Below are 24,633 nucleotides of genomic sequence, written 5' to 3' on the forward strand. Positions count from 1 at the left end.
CCATAAGCAGCTATGCTTCTCTTCACATTCATGCCTTTGCTCCCAATCCTGCACAAAAATTTAAGTTGGGCCACTGTGTTTTTGGGCACCTGTTTCCTTCTTGGTGATGAGTATTGTCCGGTATAAGTTGCTGGTTGAATTAAAAGCAGTTGAAAGTTCCTTTAGATTGCATTTCATAGCAATATTTTTGTTTTTACGCTCAATTAAATGAAAGTAATATCTATATTTCCACTTGAAAAAGCAACCACTCTCGACAGCAACCATTTCAGCTTGCGTTCTCCTGGAATTTAAAATCGCATGCTTATTAACTGACGTTGCAGCAGAAAACGAAATTTAAAAGAAACATTTTTCTTCCAAAAACTATATTTGTAACATAAGTAACACAATTACATTGACTTTAGTAACTGCAATCAAATGACACAAATTTAAAATGTAACTCCTTACATTACTGCATTCCTCAAAAATGTAATTAGATTACAGTAACGTGTTAAGGCTCCTACACACTGGGACGCATTTCGTTTGCATTTATCGACAGCGTTTTACGAGACGTTTTACCTTATTCAAACCCAAGCGATTTTCACTGGCGTCAAGCAGAAGAGTATGAAAAATCATTCTTTGACGTTAGATGGCGCTACACAACTTTAAGCTTCTGACACCCTCTTATAACACAGAAGAAGAGGAGGAGAGGAAGTTCACAAGCTTGTTGTTAAGGTTACTGGTGACTCAAACAAGCATGGATGGTTCAAACAGCAGCTCCAGCTCTAGCGGTAAGGAAATGATTAAACGTTCATATCGCCTCTGGGCATCTTCTTCAATGTGCGCTCGCATTGCCAGTTTTGCGCTTGAGCACCTTGAAGTGCTGTTTACTGTAACTTCAGCAGCTCCGTGCACATGAACAAAAGTGCCGATATGTTTGGTGGAGAAGGTTTTGATGCGGTGCGTCAAAACAAAAAATCGAGCATGAGGCGTTTTTTTTTTTTTTCAAAGGACGCTTTTGCGCCTGCCGTTTTGCGCGTTGGTGTGCACGATCACATGGATGCCCTTTATTTAGTCATGAGGCGTTAAACGTCGATGGAAAACGCGAGCAAAAAACGTCTCGGTGTGCATGGGCCTTTACTATGGAACAGGTTACAATGCAAATGAGCTGCTACTTTTCAGAAGATGGCGGAGCCTATAAATGCAATTCTGACACTCCAGAAACAACAAAACAAGCAAATATCACAGACACAATTTATGCAATTACCATGAAACAGTTTTTGTGGGGTACATTTATACATTTATATTCACTTCTTAATCTGCAATTGCCTCTCTGGCTATACCCATAGACTGTAAAATATATGGACGTAGTATCCGTGTGGTCACCCATAGGTTTCTAAAGAGCGCAAAAGAAGCCACAAGTAGGGGCAGCCAACCGTCACCATTTTGTTTGCGCGTCATTACACCCACGGCAAGATACCAAACAAGGGCAAAGAGGTGGAGAGTGAGCGGAGCTACAGACACCTGCTGGCATTTAGCTTGGACCTGGTTCAGAAACACTTTACTTTGGGAGAAATGCTTAATACTTTATCACCTGTGACTCATTTGTATTCTGACCACTTGTGCTTGGTTGTACATTATATCAATAAAGTGTTTAGACTTTTAAAAACACAGCTGTAATACATTGAGCCACTAAACATTGTTCTTATGACGTTTTTCAACAGGAGGAAAACGCGAATTACTTCCAAACTCTTCACATATAGTCTGTTTTAGTTAATGTAAGACTATTGATGAAATCCAGCATAACTCTGTATGACAACACTTCAGATGACTGTTCTAGAGCCTACAGCTAATCAATCCGTCAGATTCTGGAGTGCATTACAGCTCTAAATATAAATATAAACGATAAATAATCTTAAATAAAACAAATACATGTATATAGATGGTATATAAGCATATAACTTTACTCACATGGGTAACGGAGGCCACGTGAATGGTTTGTGAGCACAATTAAGTGCCCTCAGCATGCCATGCCATCTAATAATTGTAGAAAACAAGTCCAAAAGGCAGTTGACTGTATAAAGCCACATAAATCAACACAGAAATACGATAAATATGCCGAGTTCAGTGGCTAATCTGCCGGATTCAGCTGAGGTGACGTGACAGCGACCAACGAGACCTATCTGTCACTTAAGTGGCCACTCCCTTAATTATGCAAACTTAATATAACTTAATATAAAGGAAACGGATGAGTTATAAAAAAAAAAATCAACCCCCTCACAGTTGTCATGAAGGGTAATATTAGCTCTATTAACCAAAATCTTTTTATGTACCAGGCTGTAAACACCTTTTTTTCTGCTGTAAAGTTGGCCATTCTAACAGTGGGCCTAATTGAAATTTGCTCTGTTTTGGAGCCAGGAGCGGCCAGGACTAGCGGAATTTTGGATGAATTGCAGTTGTAGTTACTTCCATATTGGCTTCCTGAGGAAGAGCGGGAGGTTGCCGCTTGGTTGTACTAATCGATCAGACCAAAAAAAAAAAAAAAAAACAACAACAAAAACAACAACAATTGAAGTATTTAAGGGTACTAAAGACAAAAGTGATAACAAATCAAGCAGAATACAGCCTACACTGTAAATAAAATACTGTAATTTGAACTATTTCAGCTATATTTTTATATATACAGTAGTGAGATCCTCTTCCAATGTCATTAGGGAAACAGAATATGAAGGGCAATCTTTTTTTCCATACTTGCAGAGAAAGTCTTACCAAAATAAAGTTATTGGATTGGCACTGTAGATAAGGACTCAGCAATTAAACAAAAAAGGTGTGATTTTTATGAAATTTCTCCTTAAGACCCAAGTCACAGAGTCTGTACATGCTGTTCCCAAAATCTACAGTCAGCTTGCAGACTAATTAATAGTAATAATCCAGAAATGGTGGCACTGAGTAAGAATAATGAGCGGGTGCTGCTGTATTCTAAAGGGACATCCATATATAGACTCTCTTTCTGAAAGCAGTCAGTTCTTAACATGCGTGACGCCTGGGTATAGACTCTAATACACAAAGACAATTTTTCTAGATAATAGCCTATCACGCAGGATACAATTTAAATTAAAAAAATGCAATTTTCACCTTGAAATGAACAAATGATTACAATTTCTATACAAATTAAGGCATCCAGGCAGTGCCTCAGTGCACAACTCAGGCCATGAAACCTGACATAATTACCATGAAATACATTCTCAAATATTTGTATTTTGTCCATCGCTTTAAAACACGACAGACTGCCTTCTTCTGATCTCACCTTCTAGGGCAAACACAGGGGGGAAAAAAGGAGTGGAAATCAAGATGAAAAGCCCTTCAACAGGGAAGATAAAAATGTGTAAAAAAAATGGGATGGGGGTAAAAAAAAATAATAAAACAAACAGTAAATTGCTGCCGTTCAGCCTGACAGCCCCTGGAGTTATCTCTAAAAGCCAAATTATAGAGTCTTATCATGGGAATCATATCTAATGGTTATCTATACTCAGATGTTTCTCTCTCCCCCCTTCTCTGAACCCCCCTGTTCTTTGCCAGAGATTGCATTTATTTATGATTAGGAATATCTTTAGAAGAAAAGATGTTAACTTGCGCATTTGGTTTGGAAAGTTATGGTGAATTGCAAGTGGGGACAAAAGAACGAGGCATGTAATTCAGAGGTGAGCACAGCCTCTGAGGAAGATGAGAGAGATGCATGCCAATGACCAGGTGGTATCTATATGCAAATACAGGCTCAGGAAAATATACTTTAGATGATCATGTGTAGAATCCTGAGGTTCTTATATTATGTTTTTTAAAAATATGTATATAGTGTTCATAAACATATTATATTATATTATATTATATTATATTATATTATATTATATTATATTATATTATATTATATTATATTATATTATATTATATTATATTATATTATATTATATTATATTATATTAGGTCCCATTTTATATTAAGTGTCCTTAACTACTATGTACTTACATAAAAAAATAAATACAATGTACTTACTGTGTTTATAATGCATTTGAGAACACATGTGGTGCTTTTGAGTTGGGATAGAGGTTGGGTTATGGACAGGTTTGGTGGCATGGGTAGGTTTAAGGGGGGGTTAAGGTGTAAGGGATGGTCAACAGTGTATTTACAAATGTAACTACAAAAGTTATTTACGGATGTAATTACATACATGTATTAAATCAAGCATAAGTACACAGTAAATACATGTATTTACAAAATAAGTACATTGTAACAAACTATTAATTCCTTTGTAAGTATTAGTTAAGGCCACTTAATACAAAGTGGGATAGATAGATAGATAGACAGACAGACAGACAGACAGACAGACAGACAGATAAATAGATAGATAGATAGATAGATAGATAGATAGATAGATAGATAGATAGATAGATAGATAGATAGATAGATAGATAGATAGATAGATAGATAGATAGATAGATAGATATCACAATCTAACAATATCACAATCAAGTATAGAATTTTGAGATTCTGTAGGCTATTATATTATTTGAATATTTATATAATGTAGAGTACTGCAATGCAATGTAATATAGCCTAATATAATTCAATACATATGTAGTTCGATAAGCTCACACATAACAGTGACCACCCTGAACCACACAAATCGACACTGACGCTGTTTTCTAAGATAGCATTTCCTCTCCAAGCAAATTGAAACATATATTACAACACCACTTCACATTCAGCATCTGGCCTTGCTGACCTTTTCCCTGATAGCACTGCGTCTCTCACAACTCACAATATTGCCCAAACAGACCAGCAGCCGTTCTCTGGTATGGAGGCTCTTATGATTTCTCTCTCTCTCTCCCTCAAATGTGAAAGTGTGCTTCATTCAGGCTCTTAACAATGCTAGCAGAGAACTTGTAAAGGCTTTTCCCTTTCCTTCTTCCTCCTCTATCTGTGTGCCTGAGAGGCGCACATCAGATTTCAACACTTGACCTCATAATGCTGAGGGTCAGCGCCACACCAGCAGCAATTTCACACACAAGATGAAAGGGAAATTAACATTGAAGTTGTCTGAGGCGGCAGCTCTGGGCTCTGGTAACCCCGGCACACTGTGAGCCACAAAGAGGCCGAGAGAAGGCCGAGGCTGCTGGAGGCTGGAGGAATGCAGACAGACGTCCTGCCGCTGGAGGCTTAAGCCCACGACCACCTCCACTCCTCCAGCAGAAGAAGGCCAAACAGACCACAGCGCCGCCGCACATCACAAAACAAGCCATTAGAAACAGGGCTCGGTGACCTTCACTTTCAGCCCAACACTGTTTTTGATGCTTTCCTGTGGGGATTCAATTTTATTTTAGCTGCTTTTGATGCCTGGAATGTGTGAAGAAAAGTGGATAATGTATTTTTTTTTATAAATGTATGTTGTTCTTTAAAAATCCTTTTATGTTTGATGAAACCATCCAACCAACCATCATAATATGAAGAATGTGTACTTGTTTGATGATTTAAAACTTAATTACTTAATTTTTTAATAAAAATTTTCATCAGTTGATTATAATATTTAAATGACAAAAACATACTTGTAAAAAACAGCAGTGGACAAATTATGTCTGGAAATACTTTAATGCTATTAATAACCCTAGAAGTTTAAGAAAGTATCAAAATATGGAGAACACTGAAATTTTGCAGTTAGTCCTCATATTTTGATGTAAATTAAATGCTAAATTGGTTATACTATTAAAATGAACATAATACAGAGAGAGCTTATTGCACCCTTAAACATGACAGACCCTATTTTGGGTATGGGTATTTAGGCTAATAAAATACAAAAGACTAGGGAATCAGGATGTTAAAATTTTATAAATGAAAAACTAATAATATGAAGAACATGTTCTTGTTTGGATTACAACTTAATTTTTATATAAAAACGTTCATTATTTGATTATGATATTTTAATGATAAAAAACATAACTGTAAAAAATCCTACAGCAGGGGACAAAAATTATGTCTGGAAATATTTTATTGATTTTAATAACCCTAAAAGTTTAAGAAATCAAAATATAAGAAAATGAACATAGTACCCAGAGAGCTTATTGCGCCCTAAAACGTGACAGACCCGGCAATTTAGGTTATGGATATTTAGGCTAAAAGGATGTTAAAATTTTACAAATGAAAAACTCACTTTTCAGAGATCAAGTTTTTGAGTCTCCTTTAAAACATTTTTCGTTGTACTCTGTTGTTTAAGCAAGCATTGTGAGAAAATGAAGCGCGTTTTCATAAAGTGTTTGCGCTGTGAGAAAATGCAGCGCATTTTATAAATTAGTTTGCATTTTGGGAAAAAGCAGCACTTTTTTATGTTTATGCATTATGAGGATTTGCAGCACGTGTGCTGTCAATCTAATAATTTTTTTTTTCTTAATTTGCTGGCGTTTTCTGTAATTGCATATGCTTTCTTAAAGTGCAGCATGTTAAGCTATCTCTGCCATCGTAACAAAAAACATTTTAAACATTTTTTTTCAAGTAAAAACAACAAAACAAAAACAAAAACAATATGCACGCAAACAAGGCAAAGTAAAAAAGCAACAAAAAAAAAAAGCTAAAAAAGCATATAAAGACAAAGTATACACTGACTGCTAAATAATCAGCTATTAATATTTTATTGAATGTCTCTTTTCTTAATTACATAGCTTCCTTTCTCCTGCAATCCTTGCAATATCACAAATTAAAGTCAAAGCACAAAGGTTTTCACTATCCAATAATTATGCATAAAAAGTAGCATAAATATGTTTAAAAAATAAGCAGAGATAGCCGTGTTCCTCAGTTGTGGACAGTAATATTGCTGTTGATAATTAGGGCATGACTGTGACTTGTTTACAAACAAAATCTACTTTAAAGGGCGACCTGTTTAAGCTTTCTGTATGAAATGCATCATTTTGGACATTTGTTTATTACCCGCTACAGCATTACGTTAATATAATGCAAATTTTTGACTATGAATCTTGTCACTGCATGCTGTATGTATAAGTTTATATGTCAACAAAAATGTAAACAATTTTAGTTTTACTATATGCTAAATCGTCACTTGTTTGCACACTGGATTATCATTCATTATTAGTAATAGTTTATAGTCAATAATCAATTAATTCATCAGTCAATCTTTGTTTTATATTTAATTACGTAAAATAGCACAAATAAAATTAAATAGGAGTATATGTAATATGTTTCTGCAGTATTCTAATAAAACCATCTATACTTTTAGTCAAGTTCTTGATTTATACTTCCCTTTTGAGCACTAATGAATTCTTAAAATACCAGGAAAAGTATACTGGAAGCTTACCCAGCATTTGTACCCTAACTAATTAACATGAACAACCCAGACAATTTATTTGAACTGTAAAAATGCCTTCTAAAACTGAAGCAGTAAACATTTAATCATGTGTATACTACAATTAATGAAACAAACAAGAAGGAAAATTAATTTTATTTGCACATTTTAATGAGAATATTATTTTTCAAATATTCTGAGGACAAAAAAAAAACAACAACATCAAGAATGTCACATAAAAACAATTATTTCTTTTCTCTTTTCTATTCATATTATGCATGCAAATCTTTTTGGATTCTTGCACTGGAAGATGGATCAACTAAAAAGTTGATTACATTGTTAAAGTGTTACTAATCACATGTGCCTGCCACTGAGCACCTCTGAAAATGCAATGTGACACTGAGATGGGAAATCTATTCTTTTTTGTCAGTGTCTCTCTGCCTGTGTTAGCAGAGCTCAATGGTAATTTCCCTCACCTTAACCAACCCTCCCCCAAAAACAATTTACAGTTCTGTTGCCATTATGTCCTACCAAGACCAGTGCAGATTCAGTCACGACCTTCATATTATGGGGAAATAATATGGGGGGGGGGGGGGGGCTGTCAAATTGCTTTTTTTTTTTTTTTTGCTCGAAAAACCCAGCATTAGTTCTTCAAAAATCTTTTTCCTATAGGTGGAACTACAGTAATGCCGCAATCCACTCACAAAACCTGCATGCATGCTCAATCAAATCCTCCAAAGGCTCTTATGATATCATCTGTATTTAAATAAATAAATATAATTTGCATTTCTAATCGGTTTTGTGCTCTTGTTGTGTCTGTATTAATCTGTGCATTCACAAAATTTGGATACAAAACGACGAATTAATGTCAGTTTCAAAGGTTTCACAATTACCTTTTTTTTCTTTTGATATTGTTTAAAATGTAAAACTCGAATACAGGAGCTTAAATATAGAGTAGAATACTTTAAATGATTTATTGAAATCATTTTAAAGCAAGGGCATCACGGTGGCGCAGTGGGTAGCAAGATCGCCTCACAGCAAGAAGGTCTCTGATTCAAACCTTGGCTGCGTCAGTTGGCATTTCTGTGTGGAGTTTTCATGTTCTCCCCTTGTTAGTGTGGGTTTCCTCCAGGTGCTCCGGTTTCCCCCACATTCCAAATACGTGGTGAATTGGGTAGGCTAAATTGTCTGTAGTGTTTGTGTGTGAATGAGAGTGTATGGATGTTTCTTAGTGATGGGTTGTGGAAGGGCATCCGCTGCGTAAAACATATGCTGGATAAGTTGCCGGTTCATTCCGCCGTGGCGACCCCAGATTAATAAAGAGATTAAGCCAAAAAGAAAATAAATGAATGAATTTTGAAGCAAGATATTTACATTATTACATTAACTTTAAATACCCTCTAATAATGTGCAATTGTTTTGCTTTTTGGATTTGAATTTGATTCTTATAACTTATTTGGTAAGACTTAAGCAATATGGTTGTATTAGTTAATGTTAGTTGATGAACAATTGATTTATTACAGTAGATATTCATCTTTGTTATTGTTAGTTAACAGGCATGTATTTGTATTTTAATAATAGATGTAATAAACTGAGTAATAAATGCTGTAAAATTATTATTCATTTTTAGTAAATAAATAGACTTATATTAACTAATGGGACCTTATTGTAAAGTAAATAAATAGACTTATATTAACTAATGGGACCTTATTGTAAAGTGTGATCACTTATTTGTAACCTTATTATTATTATTATTATTATTATTATTATTATTATTATTATTATTATTATTATATAATGTTATGTAATTTTAATGAATAGATAAAATATTGCTAATTAATAATGATTGACAAGGATAAACAGCTGAGCAGTTAACATATATTTTTATATAATAAAGTGTTTATTAGTGCTGTGCGATTAATCGAAATTAAATCGCCCTCGTGATTTAAAACATTGCTATTAGCTTAATCACAAGAGGCTGCGATATGTATAATTTATTTTCAAATACATGACTGCTGTCTGTGTGACTGACTTACTAGCCAATTGAGTAAGCACACTTTCGTTCTGCCCAATCAGAACTTTTCAATCTACCTTTTATCAGCCATGTTAGTTTGCTGAGTGTTCTGTATTTTTTTATTATTATTTCTTTTGATAATAAGCTACATTATCTCATAAATTTTAGTTGAACTTGTTTACAGGTAAGGTTATTTTATTTGAGTCTACTGCTTGCTCTAGAGAAACATTAGTGTTTAATTTCTGATTATTTAAAAACAAATTTGAATAAATGTTTAAGTAATTTAATATCTTTTCAGTTCCTTTTTTAAACTAACACTTACTTAGCAGTAAGAAGCTACAATGCAGATTATTGAGCTGAAGCTTGAATACAAAATTAAATTGCAAATTAAATCTAAATCGCAATATCTGTCAAAAAAAATTACAATATTATTTCTAAAATTATATAATAGATATTTTCCACTAATCACACAGCCCTAGTGTTTATATATTATTTTTATTAATATTATTATTGTTATTTTTATAGGTGTTATATAATATAATATAATATAATATAATATAATATAATATAATATAATATAATATAATATTATATTATATTATATTATATTATTTAATATAATGACATTTAAAATATGAACATTTAGTATGTAAATCTTGATTCATCTAAATTACATTTTTACAATTTAATTTAGATTTTTACCAATAATATTTAAAATAAAACTAGCCTACGTTTGAGGTTTTTTTTCTAAATTATTATTTTTCTCTCAGTGTGTCTTACAGTATTTGCAATATGAATAAATCTGAAAGTGGCTGTAATTAATTTCCTAAATTGAAGCACTTCACCATTTTAAATCAGTTTTATTTCTTCTGCCACAAAAATGGACAAAAACACTATAGGAAACAAATGATGTCGGACATACGCATCTTGAAAAGTGTGAAATGAATGTTACGATTATCGTCTGAGAATCATGTTTTCATAACAGGATCCATTTACATTCTGAATCCCGTGACGCATATTGAAGCGGACGTTTGTGTTGTTTACAAACACATTGGTTGTGATATGCTTATAACATTGACCCAGCTGGGGCTCAAGAACTGTGTCAGTCGTCCCAGAATGTTTCAGTGTTTGCTTTTGTTTCGGCCCCTTCCGCACACTATAGCATTGTGTATCCTCCAGCATGTTGATTGTCGCTTCTCCAGCTTTCTAATTTAATCAGTAGTCCCATCGGGCTCCAGAAATGAATCGAGCATTTGTTTATCCGACATGTCTGTGCATTTGACTGATGTTCTGCCTTGTTTGTGTTATCCCAGAGCTGTGCCCACTTTGTTATTAATTGAGCTCTTTTTGGCCGTCGATTTGCTCCTTCTAATTCCCTTTAAGGAAACAGGCTTCTTTTCAGATCTGAGGCACTGCGAGTCATTAATTATGACGGTAATAAAAGGTGTTGTGCTGTGCCAGTAAAGCCTCTGCCAGTGCTAGGAATCTTTCTCTGTTGTCTTGTTTTTGCTTTTCATTCAGGCTGGAGGGACAGTATTGTTTATGTAACGCCAACAGGCTTCTTGGACACCAAGGCCAATGTCTTCAATAAGTGCAAGTGTGTTTTTCTTTTGTCGGAGGACAAGTTTGAATGAAAGAAAGAATAATTGCGATGAGGGGTCCCATACGCCGTGTAAAGCCTGCGGTCTTGAGAGATGATGAGTCTTAAGTATGGTTTTATTCTTTCCACGTTTCTTGCTGAGACACATTGTTGGGATGTTCTCACATGCTTTGACTGTGTAAATATTAGAAGAAGAATGGAGGCTTACATGTAATCTTAAGAATGTAAATTCTTATGAAGATGAATACTACTGAAGGCTGTCTTGTTTAGATTTTAAAGACATAATCTTCATTTTATTTGTAGATGCAGTTATGGACGATACTATTCATTGTTTTTATTCCTAGATCTATACAGTGTTGCCTATGTGGGACTTGGGAATGTTGCGATTGGCCCATAAATGTCAAGTACTTCAGAAAGTTCTCTTCTTATAAGGGTCATATTCTCTTTTTTAATTCAGGTAAAAATATTGAAACCTTTACAGTGCATCCGGAAAGTATTCATAACATTTCACCTTTTCCACATTTTTTTTCCAAAATGGATTAACTTCTTTTATTTCCTTAAAATTCTACACACAATACCCCATAATGACAATGTGAAAAAAGAGTTTTTGAAATTGTTGCAAATTTATTAACAATAAAAAACCTAAAAATAAGTATTCACATAACTATTCACAGCCTTTGCTCAATACTTTGTTGATGCACCTTTGGAAGAAATTACAGCCTCAAGTGTTTTTGAATGTGATGCCACAAGCTTGGCATACTTGTCTTTGAGAATGTTTGCCCATTCCTCTTTGCAGTACCTCTCAAGCTCTATCAGGTTATATGGGAAGCAAAGGTGTACAGCCATTTTCAGATCTCTCCAGAGATGTTCAAGAGGATTTAGGTCTGGGCTCTGGCTGTGCCACTCAAGGACATTCACCGAGTTGTTGTGAAGCCACTTTATTGATATTTTGGCGTTGTGCTTTGGGTCATTGTCCTGCTGTAAGATGAACCATCACCCCAGTCTGAGGTCACTAGTACTCTGAAGCAGGTTTTCTTTCAGGATGTCTCTACACATTGCTGCACTCATCTTTCCCTTTTTCCTGACTAGTTTCTGCTGCTGAAAAACATCCCCACAGCCATCACTATGCTTCACTGTAGGGATGGTACTAGACTGGTGATGACCAGTGCCTGGTTTTCTTTAAACGTAACGCCTGGCATTTACTTCGAAGAGTTAAATTTTAGTCTCATCAGACCAGAGAATTTTGTTTCTTATGGTCTGAGAGTCCATCAGATGCCTTTTTGCAAATTCCAGGTGGGGAGTGGCTTCCGCTTTACCATACAGGCCTGATTGGTGGATTGCTGCACAGATGGTTGTCCTTCTGTAAGGTTCTCCTCTCTCTACAGAAGAACGCTGGAGTTCAGACAGAGTAAGCATCAGGTTATTGATCTCCCTAACTAAGGCCTATCTCCCCCCATCATTCAGCTTAGTTGGACGGCCAGCACTAGGAAGAGTCCTGGTGGTTCCAAACATTTTCCACTTACGAATAATGGAGGCCACTGCAACCTTCTCCAGCCTTGTGCCTCGAGACAATCCTGTCTCAGAGGTCTACAGAAAATTCCTTTGTCTTCATGATTGGTTTGTGCTTTGACATGCACTGTCAACCCTGGGACCTTATATAGACAGGTGTATGCCTTTTCAAATCATGTCCGATCAACTGAATTTACCACAGGTGAACTCCAATTAAACTGCTGAAACATCTCAAGAATGATCAGTGGAGACAGAATGTACCTGAGCTCTATTTAGGTCTTCACGGCAAAGGCTTTAAATACTTATGTACATGTGATTTTTCAGGTTTTTATTTTTAATAAATTTGCAACAATTTCAAAATATCTTTTTTCACATTGTCATCATGGGGTATTGTGTGTAGAATGTTAAGGAAATAAATGAACTTAATCCATTTTGGAATAAGGCTGTAACATAAAAAATGTAGAAAAGTAAAACGCTATGAATACTTACCGGATAGACTGTATGTTTGTTTAATCAATATTTCTGATCACCAGGTTTGATCAATTGCGACTCACAGTACATTAAAAGAGCTGTAAGAATCACACTTTATAGCAAATGTGTCAAAGCTTGTTGACCTCTTTAATCGTACCTTAAATCTAAAAAACCCTCCTCTTCTACTATATAATGTCCTATATCAGGTGACAGCCATTTTGTCATTCATCACTTATGCATACAATCCACTCTGATGTTGAGTTTACATCAATTGTACACCATTTCCCAAAATCTAACCCTCAAACTCAATTCCTGGAGGACCACAGCTCTGTACAGTTTTGCTCCAACCCTATTTAAACACAGCTGATCAAACTAATCAAGGTGTTTTAGACTAGTGCCTAGTGCTGCATCCCAATTCACATACTACACCTCAAAAGTATGTACTTTTTTTGAAAAGGAAAAATATACACTATTGAGTGTGTAACAGTAGAGTATGCAAGCTTTGGGACAAACTACCTCATTAACAGATCGTTATGTTGCTTAGTTATGTCACCTGTCAGTCATCTTGACACATCATCCACATTTCTTTCATAAGCAATTATCTATCTCATTTGAGAAGCAGCAGCAGGTTAATCTGCCATTCGTGAGTCTTTTATCCAGAGAAATCTCCTCAGCTCTTTTGGTAATTATGCATTCAGAAATTAATGTCCGAGCATATCGTAACATGAGTTCACATTGTTGTTGCAGTTGAACTGTCATTTAAACAACTTTACCCAAGCCTCTCTGACAGTTGGTCTCGCGCTTCTGCCATGTTTGTAGTTTGTTTAAACTTTTTACCTGAGTTTGTAGTTCCAATCAAATTCATGTCCAACATGCAATGTATTGTGGGCAATATTACTGGTTAGAGTATGGGCAATTTTACACCAAGCTTGGAAATAGTAAACCACCTGGGATACTCTTTTCAACATACTATGGTTCGAGACATACTAATTCAATTTTCGAATACTATTTAGGATAGATGGTATGCAAACTGAGACGCAGCGTAGTAGTCTTGAACACCTTGATTATTTGGATCAGCTATGTTTGATTAAATCTTGTTTTTTCTTTTTGCCTTACTAAAAACAGTTTGAAAACCCCACAAAAAATACTTGTCCCCTGTAATAAACATTTATTGTTCATCCTCCTCTCCTCCTTTTAAAAAATAGCATATAACATTTTGTTTATATCACAGCGTTCATTTCGCTGTGGCAACCATTGATAAATAAGGGACTAAAGCAGGTCGCACACCAGAAGCGCCACTCGGCGCCGCGACACGGCGCGTACATGACAGATTAAAGTATCGCACACCAGACGCGCACATTCGAATGATATTTAACATGAAACTAATCAGATGGCGCTCTGTGGCGCGGCTGAAAAATGAACTGCGTCCTGAGCCGTCGCCGGGCGCCGCCGACAGCCGCCGACTTGCGGCGCCGGTGTGTGTATCCTGATAGAAAACTATGATTAGAATTCTAAAATACATGGCGCTGCGTGGCGCTGCGCGGCGCTCCGCCGAGCGTCGCTTCTGGTGTGCGACCTGCTTTAGCCAAAGGAAAATTAATGAATGTAATTCTAATATGAAAAATAATATTCATGACCAATTTGACTTAGGTTGTAGCAGCAATATGTTGGGGCACGATGGTTCAGAGTCTGTAGAGCATTTAATTGGACAGAAAATTAAAGTATAGATTAATCAAAATCTTTATTTTATATGGATGGAAAAGTGTGACTGTAACTTTTGAAATCTTCTAAATCTGAATTTTGTTATGTTGTTGGTGCATACCAGTTTATAGATGACCATGCAGGTTATGATTTATACCTCCCCAGTGTGACCGTGCTACTTGCTCATGATTGTGTAGCGCTTTGGGTATATGGCCATGCACGATAAACGCGCTATATAAATACACATTACATTACATAACATTGTTTCCTTATATTTAAGCCCATGTGTTTCACTTACTCTTTGTTTTTGTGTTTGATTTCTTCTATTCTGCCTTTGAGTTCATATTTTGTTTAAAAATCGTTATTTATACACTACACGCATGTGGATCCACCTCATGCCTGTTTTATGGACCTACAGTTAGCAATTATAACTGAGGTTTCTGTCTTATTTTATGTGATATTGTAAAAGATTTATGAACACATTTATATTCTAATAAACAAACATACAAGAGTTATTAGTTCTGTTTGTTATTAAACTATTCAAAAAATGTTTGAAATTAACAGATACATTTTTTTAAATTCACACAGCATATTACAGATTGGCAGGTGTAGTGTTCATGGCTGATTTTTTTTGTTCATCTTGTGATGAAGTGCACTCAACTGCGCTTATTACAATTAAATGCACTCAACAAAGGTATCAGTAAATGAGTGAATGAGTTAGCTTTTTGTAAAGTACTTAAATAATTTCCACATGCACTTTTGTCCTATCTGAAGTGAAAGTCAGACTACATGAAGATAAGAAAAAATATATTTTTTATATTATATTTGTTTATTGTTGGCATCACACATTATTAAAATGATAATTTCCAGGTTTATATCTTTGTAAGGCCATGATCACAGCACGCAGAGAACAATTGACAGTTTATGTGTACTACATTTATTGTCTATTAATGCCCCTCTATGCTATCTTTGCCGTATTGACTTGTTATTATTATGAAAACATATTCAGAATATTTTATGGGCCTGTCCTTCACTTTCTGAGAATGTTAATCCCTGAGACGGCAAATCAGCTGCCGTCTGTCTCCTGTGCTCGACACCTGTATTAAATCTATTATGCTCTCTAGAGTCTCATTGGGATGAAAATAAGAAATCCCCCTTCTCATTGTCCCTGCGTGCAGTCAGGGGAATAGTGAACGTCTACAACAGACCTGTGTTTGGGAAAAAGGGCAATTACAAATGAATTTAACATCTAGACGAGAGCTGGATTACAAGGCCTTATATCAGTTATAGAATTCTCTTGCCTCATTACAATCGCACACACGCAGGCGTTTGCTGCTGATCTGAGAATAGCGCAGAAGGGGGAGAACATTTTAATTTGAAGGATTAAACCAACTCTGATCAGCTTGATTGTACTTGATTCCGTCAAACGTTTCTGAACACATTTAGGTGATGGAGGTTTAGATTTTAAAAGCAACACTATGTAACATACTGTCATAATTTTAGAGACAATATTTTCAGGCAGAAAATGTAAATAGTGTTGCTTTAAGAATAAGGGGCTTAAACCCAGCTCTTTCAACCAATATTTACCCTCAAATCTTATTCATGTTACAATCTAATTGATGTGTGCTTTATTTGATAGTTTACAACTAGTAGAGTTATTGAATCACTCCTGTTCTTTCTGCCAATATTATTTAGCCAGTAGGTGGAAACTATTGCTGTATCCTAAATTGCATCCTCATTCACTATTTCCTACATTAGTCCTCTAATAGAATCCACTTGAAGGAGTGAATAAAACAAGTAAATTTACTGAACCAGTTTAATACATTTTGTTTAATAAATTTTTCAGACAGATTGAATTTTCAATTTATTGGTTTGACCCTATGATAGTTTTTTAACACTTAGTGAGCTGTCAAATTAGTAATGAAACAAAGACTTTTGATTCCTGTCATGAATAAAAATTTTTGCAGTCTATGTAAATGTTTAGATGCCATCTTGTGGCAATTATTTAGGCGCACAAACTCTCACAATGCATTGTGGGGTTTTTTTAGCTGTTGAGTAAACATGGGTTGTAGACTCCTTGTGTCAATCAAACACAAGAAATTCTCTTTTTTGCACTCTTGTGGTCACATTTATTGATTGCTTTTGTCACTGAAGCTGTCTCATTTCAGAAAAGAAACCTTTTTTTATGCCCGCCACTGGTGTAAAACGTCAGCGATAATTGTGCATAATAATTGCCCTGGCAATCCCAAATCTGCTAATTGAGTATTTGGATTTATGCAACCAGTAGAAAAGTATGTTCCATATAGTATGAATGTGAGTACACTCAATAAATGGTGTTTGCTGTTTGTTTAAACTACGCATTTAAAATGCGCTGAAACAATAGAATTCTTGAGTTTTTTTGTGACAACTTAATTGTTTTATTTTCAATCCACTTAACTTTGTAACAACTAATAAATGAACTTAATTCCTTCACGTTGTCCCAGCACAAATCTACTGTTTGAAAGCCAGCGTTTTTTACAGTGTAGTACAAATGAGCTTCGACGTACTACATCCGCCATTCATGATTATCATGTGACCTACCCTGCATCAGTTGTGTCGCTTTATTCACAGTCATGAATTCTCTCGTGTGGCATCATGGAATAGCATAGCGTCCATCAGATACATACTTCAGAATCTCACCAGAAGTAGTGGTTCATCCGGGTCCTTCCTGTTTTTTTAAATACTATGAATTCAGACATACTAGTTGGCTTGCATACTTGTTCCATACTATATAGTATGGAAGTACACTTCACGTCCACTTTATTAGGTACACCTGTCCAACTGCTCATCACCTGGAAGCAACTCATTTAGGCATGTAGACATGGTTAAGACTGTCTGCTGCAGTTCAAACTGAGCATCAGAATGGGGAATAAAGGCGATTTAAGTGACTTTAAACATGGTATGGTTGTTGATGCCAGACGGTCTGGTCTGAGTATTTCAGAAACTGCTGATGTCTTGGGATTTTCACACAAAACCATCTCTAGGGTTTACAGAGAATGGTCTAAAAGAGAGAAAATATTCAGTAAGTGGCAGTTCTGTGGGCGTAAATGCCTTGTTGATGCCAGATGTCAGAGGAGAATGGCCAGATTGGTTCGAGCTGATATAAAGGCAACAGTAACTCAAATAACCACTCGTTACAACAGAGGTATGCAGAAGGGCATCTCTGAATGCACAAAACTTCAAATGGACAAAACTTCTTTGAGGCGGATGGGTTACAGCAGCAGAAGACCACATTGGGTGTCCCTCTTGAACAGGAAACTGAGGCTACAGTTGGGACAGGCTCACCAAAACAGGACAATAGAAGATTGGAAAAATGTTGCCTGGTCTGATGAGCCTCAATTTCTGCTGCGACATTCATGAGGTAGGGTCAGAATTTGCCATCAACAACATGAAAGCATGGATCCCTCCTCCTTGAATCAATGGTTCAGGCTGCTGGTGGTGGTGTAATGGTGTGGGGGATATTTTCTTGGCACACTTTGGGCCCATTAGTAACAATTGAGCATCGTGTTAAGGCCATAGCCTACCTGAGCAACGTTGCTGACCATGTCCATCCCTTTATGACCACAGTGTACCCATCTTCTGATGGCTACTTCCAGCAAGATAACGTGATGTTATAAAGCGTGAATTATCTCAGACTGGTTTCTTGAACATGTCAATGAGTTCACTGCACTCAAATGGCTTCCACAGTCACCAGAACTCAATCCAATAGAGCACCTTTGAGATGTGGTGGAACGGGAGATTCGTATCATGGATCTGCAGCCGACAAATCTGCAGCAATTGCGTGATGCTATTATCTCAATATAGACCAAAATTTCTGAGGAATATATCCAGTACCTTGTTGAATCTATGCCACAAAGAATTGAGGCTGCTCTGAAGTCAAAAGGAAGTCCAACCTGTACTACTGTAGTAAGCTGTACCTAATAAAGTGGCCGGTGAGTGTATGTGGTTTCAGATGCAGCCCCAGTGGGCATGAGTCTTTACAAACATGACAAATAAAAAGACTAATCGCAAAAAGGAGTCCGCTTTTATTTTTGATTTATTATTTTTTTAAATGATGAATGTGACATGAACCTGAAAGGGTGCAACCTTTTAAATCAGACACAACTGCTACTTCTTACGGGGAAATAAACAGACCAATTATTTAAACTATATGATCTTATTTCATCCATAGACCCTCCATAATCAGACAATGGACAAAAGAGACACCAAGTGTAGACAGGAGTGTCTCCATCATCTACTTGTAATCCAATCAATCAAAATGCCCGAGAAAGTTCAAGTCTAACTTTACCTTGCTCTCTCTCTCATTTGTTTTTACAGTACATTCTTATGTGTCTGCTAAACACTGTAAGACAAGCACACTGACAAAATGTGTCCAGCTGTATCAGCCATCAAACAAAGCGAGGTGGATCAAGATCACACTCAAAGCAGAACCTGGAATCAATCACATTTAAAGGTCAGTATAAATGTTGCTTTAAGCCTTTTGGTACCCCTTTTTCTCTCTCTCTCTCTCCACCCCTCTCACTGGCTCTTACTTAAAATTATGATCAGAGGCAAGTCCTCAGGTTTCAGGGCATCAGATATGAGCAATAGGGAAAGAGGGCATAAGAAAAGCAGGAGCAGGAGAGAAGAGAAACACTTTCCCAGGGTTTTGACAACTCGAACAGCTGAGGCTCCGTCCTCCCCCATCTTTTAGGCTCAGTGTGCCCACAGATGTGTGTGAGGGACGGGTGTGATGTTGTGCCAGAACGGGGAAAGTTGTGTAATGAGAAAAGTGGGGAGAAGCCTCATTCCTGCTTAATGTTTTTTTCTCCCACATGCATAAAGAGAGATTGGCTGAACAGCTGCGGCTCTCTTCTGTGTGCTGCTATATGGGCACTCCAACACACTCAGTTCTGCACTGATTCAGTGAGCGCAGCTTTTAATGGTAATGGTAATGATTAGTGAATTTATGTGTGAGAAAATTTTTTTAGAATATATTTTTTTTAATAAAATATAGGGCTTCTGCACGTTTCACCAAGTCAAATCGAAGACTTTTAAAGACATTTTTAAAATGATCATGAATTAAATTTCAGATGTATAAGGTTTTTTTTTCTAATGGCCAGTGGAAAATATTTTTATTTGCCCCATTAAATTTCAAACATATTTTTAAACTCATACATATAAACAAATGTTATTATGAAAAAATAATTCAACCAAAATTGCTAAATAGAGTTAATAAATGTAACTTTTGTAAAAGATTTTTGGTTTTAGACGATGTTGATCGTACCAATTCAGTAGTTTTACATGGCCAAAAGGAAATTAGGAGCTGTTTAAAATTTAAGACCTACAACACTATATTTTAGTGAATTTAAGACTAAATGTCTAAATACCTAAAATGTTATTTTTAAAATTTAAGAGATATTAATTGTTTAAGACCATGCTGAAACCCTGATAATAAAATATATGACATGTCAATTAAAGAGAAAACCAGTGTTCACACCGTCCCCTGGACCCTTTTATATATTTGTTTTATTATTTTCTAATAATATTATTACATTTTAATATTATCAAAACAAAAATTTCATAAAACACCCAAACAGGCATAAATTAACCAGCAACCAAGACTCTTGCTAAATTTTGTAGGATATTTTTATTTTATTTTATTATTTTAAAACAAAATCTAGCAAAAAAATAAATATTCTGTCTTGCAAAATTTTTTGCAAGCATTCTCTCAAGACCCATAATTAAAATAAATAGATAAATAAATAAATTCATTCATCCATCCATAGTTCATTCATTAATTTTCTTTTCGGCTTAGTCCTTTTAATAATCTGGGCTCGCCACAGCAGAATGAACTGCCAACTTATCCAGCATATGTTTTACGCAGCGGATTACTTCCAGCTGCGACCCATCCCATCCTCATACTCTATGGACAATTTAGCTTACCCAATTCACCTGTACCACATGCCTTTGAACTGTTGGGGAAACCGAAGCACCCGAAGGAAACCCACGGAAACGCAGAGTTAACATGCAAACTCCATACAGAAACGCCAACTGACCCAGGTGAGGCTCGAACCAGCTGCCTTCTTTCTGTGAGGCGACAGCACTACCTACTGCATCAAATATAAATATATATAAATATATATGTATAAATATATATATATATATATATATATATATATATATATATATATATATATATATATATATATATGTATATATACATACACACACACACACACACACACACACGTATATATATTTCATAAAACATCTAAAACAAGTGGTTATAATAATAAAAAATAACTGTAATAAAAAAAAATAAGTTACAAACAATTGAACATGCGGCTCCTCATCACCATTTTTTTATTATATTAATAGTCTTTTTTTTATAAAACATCTAAGCAGGCATACATTAGCCAGCAACCAAGACTCTTGCTAAATTTTGTAGGACATATTTTTATTTTATTTTATAGCATTTATAATCTAGCAAAAACAAAGAAACGTCCTGTCTTTGATTTTTTTTCAAGTATTCTTCCATGACCCCATATGACCAAAAACAAAAAACAAGCAATAATAATAATTAGGTTTCTTTTTAGGTTTTAAGATATTTACGATCTTTATTTTAGACTAATTTGTTTTATATATTATTGTTAGTTTTATATATACATCATCATCATAAAACATCTAAAACGAGTGGTGGTGATAAAAAAAAAATAATAATAAAAATAATAAAAGTAAAAATTACAAACAAACAAGTGGACACGCGGCTCCTCATCACAATACCCAAGACCCATTTTCTCCTTCCTGATGACAGCCAACAAAATAACAGCAGGGTAAAGAAGCTATTCAATGAGTCATCCGTTGCTATCAATTTTGACTTAATGTAATTTCAGTTTGCCCAAAGCAGGCCATAAAACACAGAACTTTATCAAACCTTCAAACCCAAATAAATCCTTCTCTCCTTCTTTCCTAATATGGATAATAAGATTCATATGCTCAGTTTACATACAGTATCAGTCTGGCCCATGTGACTGCTGGCGGCTTGAATGCCTCGACTATTTAAAATGCATTTTGGGATACATCATGAGAACAAACTTAACTTTATAGTGGCATCTGAAATGAACAGCATGGGACGTGGCAGGCTGTAGGGTGGTTTCCCACAAATGAGGCTTTATTATGAGTGAAATGCTGAGAGCAGATGTCAGCGGCACTCTTGGCTCTGCAACTGGAGGTGGGCAGAGAGAGTTGTGCTTGTCGGAGGACGAGGCCGCACAAAAGCCAACATCTGTTCCTATCAGCATCAGTGCTGCAGCTGGATGAGTGTGTGGTGATGATGATGTCATCAGAGAGCAGCTGCACCTAGATGAGAGAGAGTGATGCTGGTCAGGAAAGATGAGGTGGGCGGATTTGTCTTCACAATACCCCATATTGAAAATCTGAAAAAAAGATATTTTAAAATTTTTGCAAATTTATTAAAAATAAAAAACCTGGTAAATCACATGGTCATACTGTAAGTATTCATAGCCTTTGCCGTGAAGCTCTAAATTGAGCTCAGGTACATTCTGTTTCCACTGACCATTCTTGAGATCAGTGGAATTGAACTGGAGTTCACCTGTAGTAAATTCAGTTGATTGGAAAAGGCATACACCTGTCTATATAAGGTCCCAGGGTTGACAGTGCATGTCAAAGCACAAACCAATTTATGAAGACAAAGGAATTGTCTGTAGACCTCCGAGACAAGATTGTCTCGAGCCACAAGGCTGGAGAAGGTTGCAGTGGCCTCCATCATTTGCAAGTGTGAGATGTTTGGAACCACCAGGACTCTTCCTAGAGCTGGCCGGCCATCTAAGCTGAATGATCTGGGGAGATAGGCCTTACGGCCTACTCACACTATGCCATCCGTACCGTCCCCAGGCCCGTTTCCCGGATCGTTTGAAAAGTGTGAGTGCGCTGAATCGGGCTCAAGCATGGTACACTTGGTCGGCCCTGGCCCGGTTGGAAGAGGTGTGCCTGAGCACGGTTCACTTGGGCTTTGGCACGGTACGCTTGTGTGTGAGTGCAAAACGCTCCAAAGCCCAAAACTGAAAGCGAGACGTGACTTTTAAGGGACTGTTTCATATGGATTTATTAATCATTCTTACTGTTCAGTGAACGCAAACTGCCGTAGTTTATTAAAGACGAGAACTCCTCACAGCACGACAGCTGCGCGGCTTCAGCAGACCTCCTCATTCCTGCAGCACGAGGGCTTTATGATTGTTTATGAGCGCCAAAAGTGGCGGATCTGTTCGGCAAAATATCTGACTGCGTGTCACCGCATCCCTAAGGACTGTTTTGCTAAATATTTGACTGCATGTCACTGCATAGCAAACGACTGAAACAATATAAGTAGAGAAATCTCCACTGTGCTGCTGAGTGAGAGAGCGCTTCTCTCTGAACAGCACAGCAGCGATGACGTAAGCGCGCCGAGGCCCGTTTGTGGTGTGAGTGCGGGCCGTCGGGGGAGACGGGAGGGGGGACAAGCGTGCTTTGGCCTGGTTCGAGGCAACTGTACCGAGTGTGAGTACGGCCTTAGTCAGGGAGATCTATTACCTGATGGCCACTCTGTCTGAGCTCCAGCGTTCTTCTGTGGAGAGAGGAGAACCTTACAGAAGGACAACCATCTGTGCAGCAATCCCCCAATCAGGCCTGTATGGTAGAGTGGCCAGACGTAATCCACTCCCGCCTGGAATTTGCCAAAAGGCATCTGAAGGACTCTCAGACCATAAGAAACAAAATTCTCTGGTCTGATGAGGCTAAAATTGAACTCTTTGGAGTGAATGCCAGGCGTTACGTTTGGAGAAAACCAGGCACCGCTCATCACCAGGCTAGTACCATCACTACAGTGAAGCATGGTGGTAGCGTCATGCTGTGGGGATGTTTTACAGGAACAGGAACTGAAAGACTAGTCAGGATAGAGGGAAAGATGAATGTACAGAGACATCCTGAATGAAAACCTGCTTCAGAGTGTACATGTGATTTTTCTGGTTTTTTATTTTTAATAAATTTGCTTCTATTTCAAAATATTTTTTTTTTCACATTGTCATTATGGGGTACTGAGTGTAGAATTTTGAGGAAATAAATTAATTTAATCCATTTTGCAATAATGCTGTAACATAAAAAAATGTGGAAAAAGTGAAGCACAATGAACACTTTCTGGATGCAATGTATAAATATATATATTTTCCTTGTAATGAATAAGTTGTATAGGCCCACTTAATATGTATAAAAAATGTATGTGTAAAAATTAAAATTAAGAAAATTCAGGTTATTACTGATGTATGATTTAAAAAACACGATATTAGTTTATTTAAAAGTAAATGTAATTTATTAAATGTATGTAACATATTTTAGCCTTTTTCCCAGAAATGGGTTGCGGCTGGAAGGGCATGCGCTGTGTAAAAACATGCTGGATAAGCTGTCGGTTCATTCCGCTGTGGCGACCCCAGATTAATAAAGGGACAAAGCCGACAAAAAATGAATGAATGATATTTTAGCCTTTAAAATGAAGCCTTTTGCATGTAATTTCTAAATATATTGAATACAAGTTCCCTTAAAAAATACATAAAATCTATTTTTAAACATTAAGATGTTACTAAAAAATATGTATACATCAAGTGTCAGCGTTCGAATGACAAAGCAGTGGATGTATTGACAATTATACAGTATTGTTTTTTAAACCTTCTTAGGTGGCCATGTGCTCATAGCTCATAATATTCTATAACATAACTAGCACATGAATGTGACAGTTTAAGTTAAAAACCACCTACTATTACACTATGAGGCTTTATCTTTAGCTTATGTTTTCATAGAGAAGATTCATGCATCTAAATGATCATCAAACTTGTTCCCATCAAAAAGCAAGAGCTTATTCAGGAAATTGAGAAATTCAATAAAGAGTGAGCTTTGCTTTAAACTTTAATCCTGCACTTGCAGAACAGGCCACAGATCTGTGTGATG

The 24,633-nt window shown here is 36.2% G+C and overlaps 1 protein-coding gene across 6 annotated transcripts in view; it reads left to right on the top strand.

Moving 5' to 3' along the window:
* Positions 1–24,633, top strand: part of kcnab2b (potassium voltage-gated channel subfamily A regulatory beta subunit 2b) — a 185,787-nt gene that overhangs the window by 14,223 nt on the left and 146,931 nt on the right. For all 6 annotated transcript variants that reach the window (XM_068216784.2, XM_073938552.1, XM_073938559.1 and 3 more), the window contains one exon: positions 18,973–19,108. The gene's annotated coding sequence lies outside the window, so the exon portion shown is untranslated. The remainder of the gene's footprint in view (positions 1–18,972; positions 19,109–24,633) is intronic.

This window comes from Danio rerio, chromosome 23 (assembly GCF_049306965.1).
Source record: "Danio rerio strain Tuebingen ecotype United States chromosome 23, GRCz12tu, whole genome shotgun sequence".
Lineage (NCBI taxonomy): Eukaryota > Metazoa > Chordata > Actinopteri > Cypriniformes > Danionidae > Danio > Danio rerio.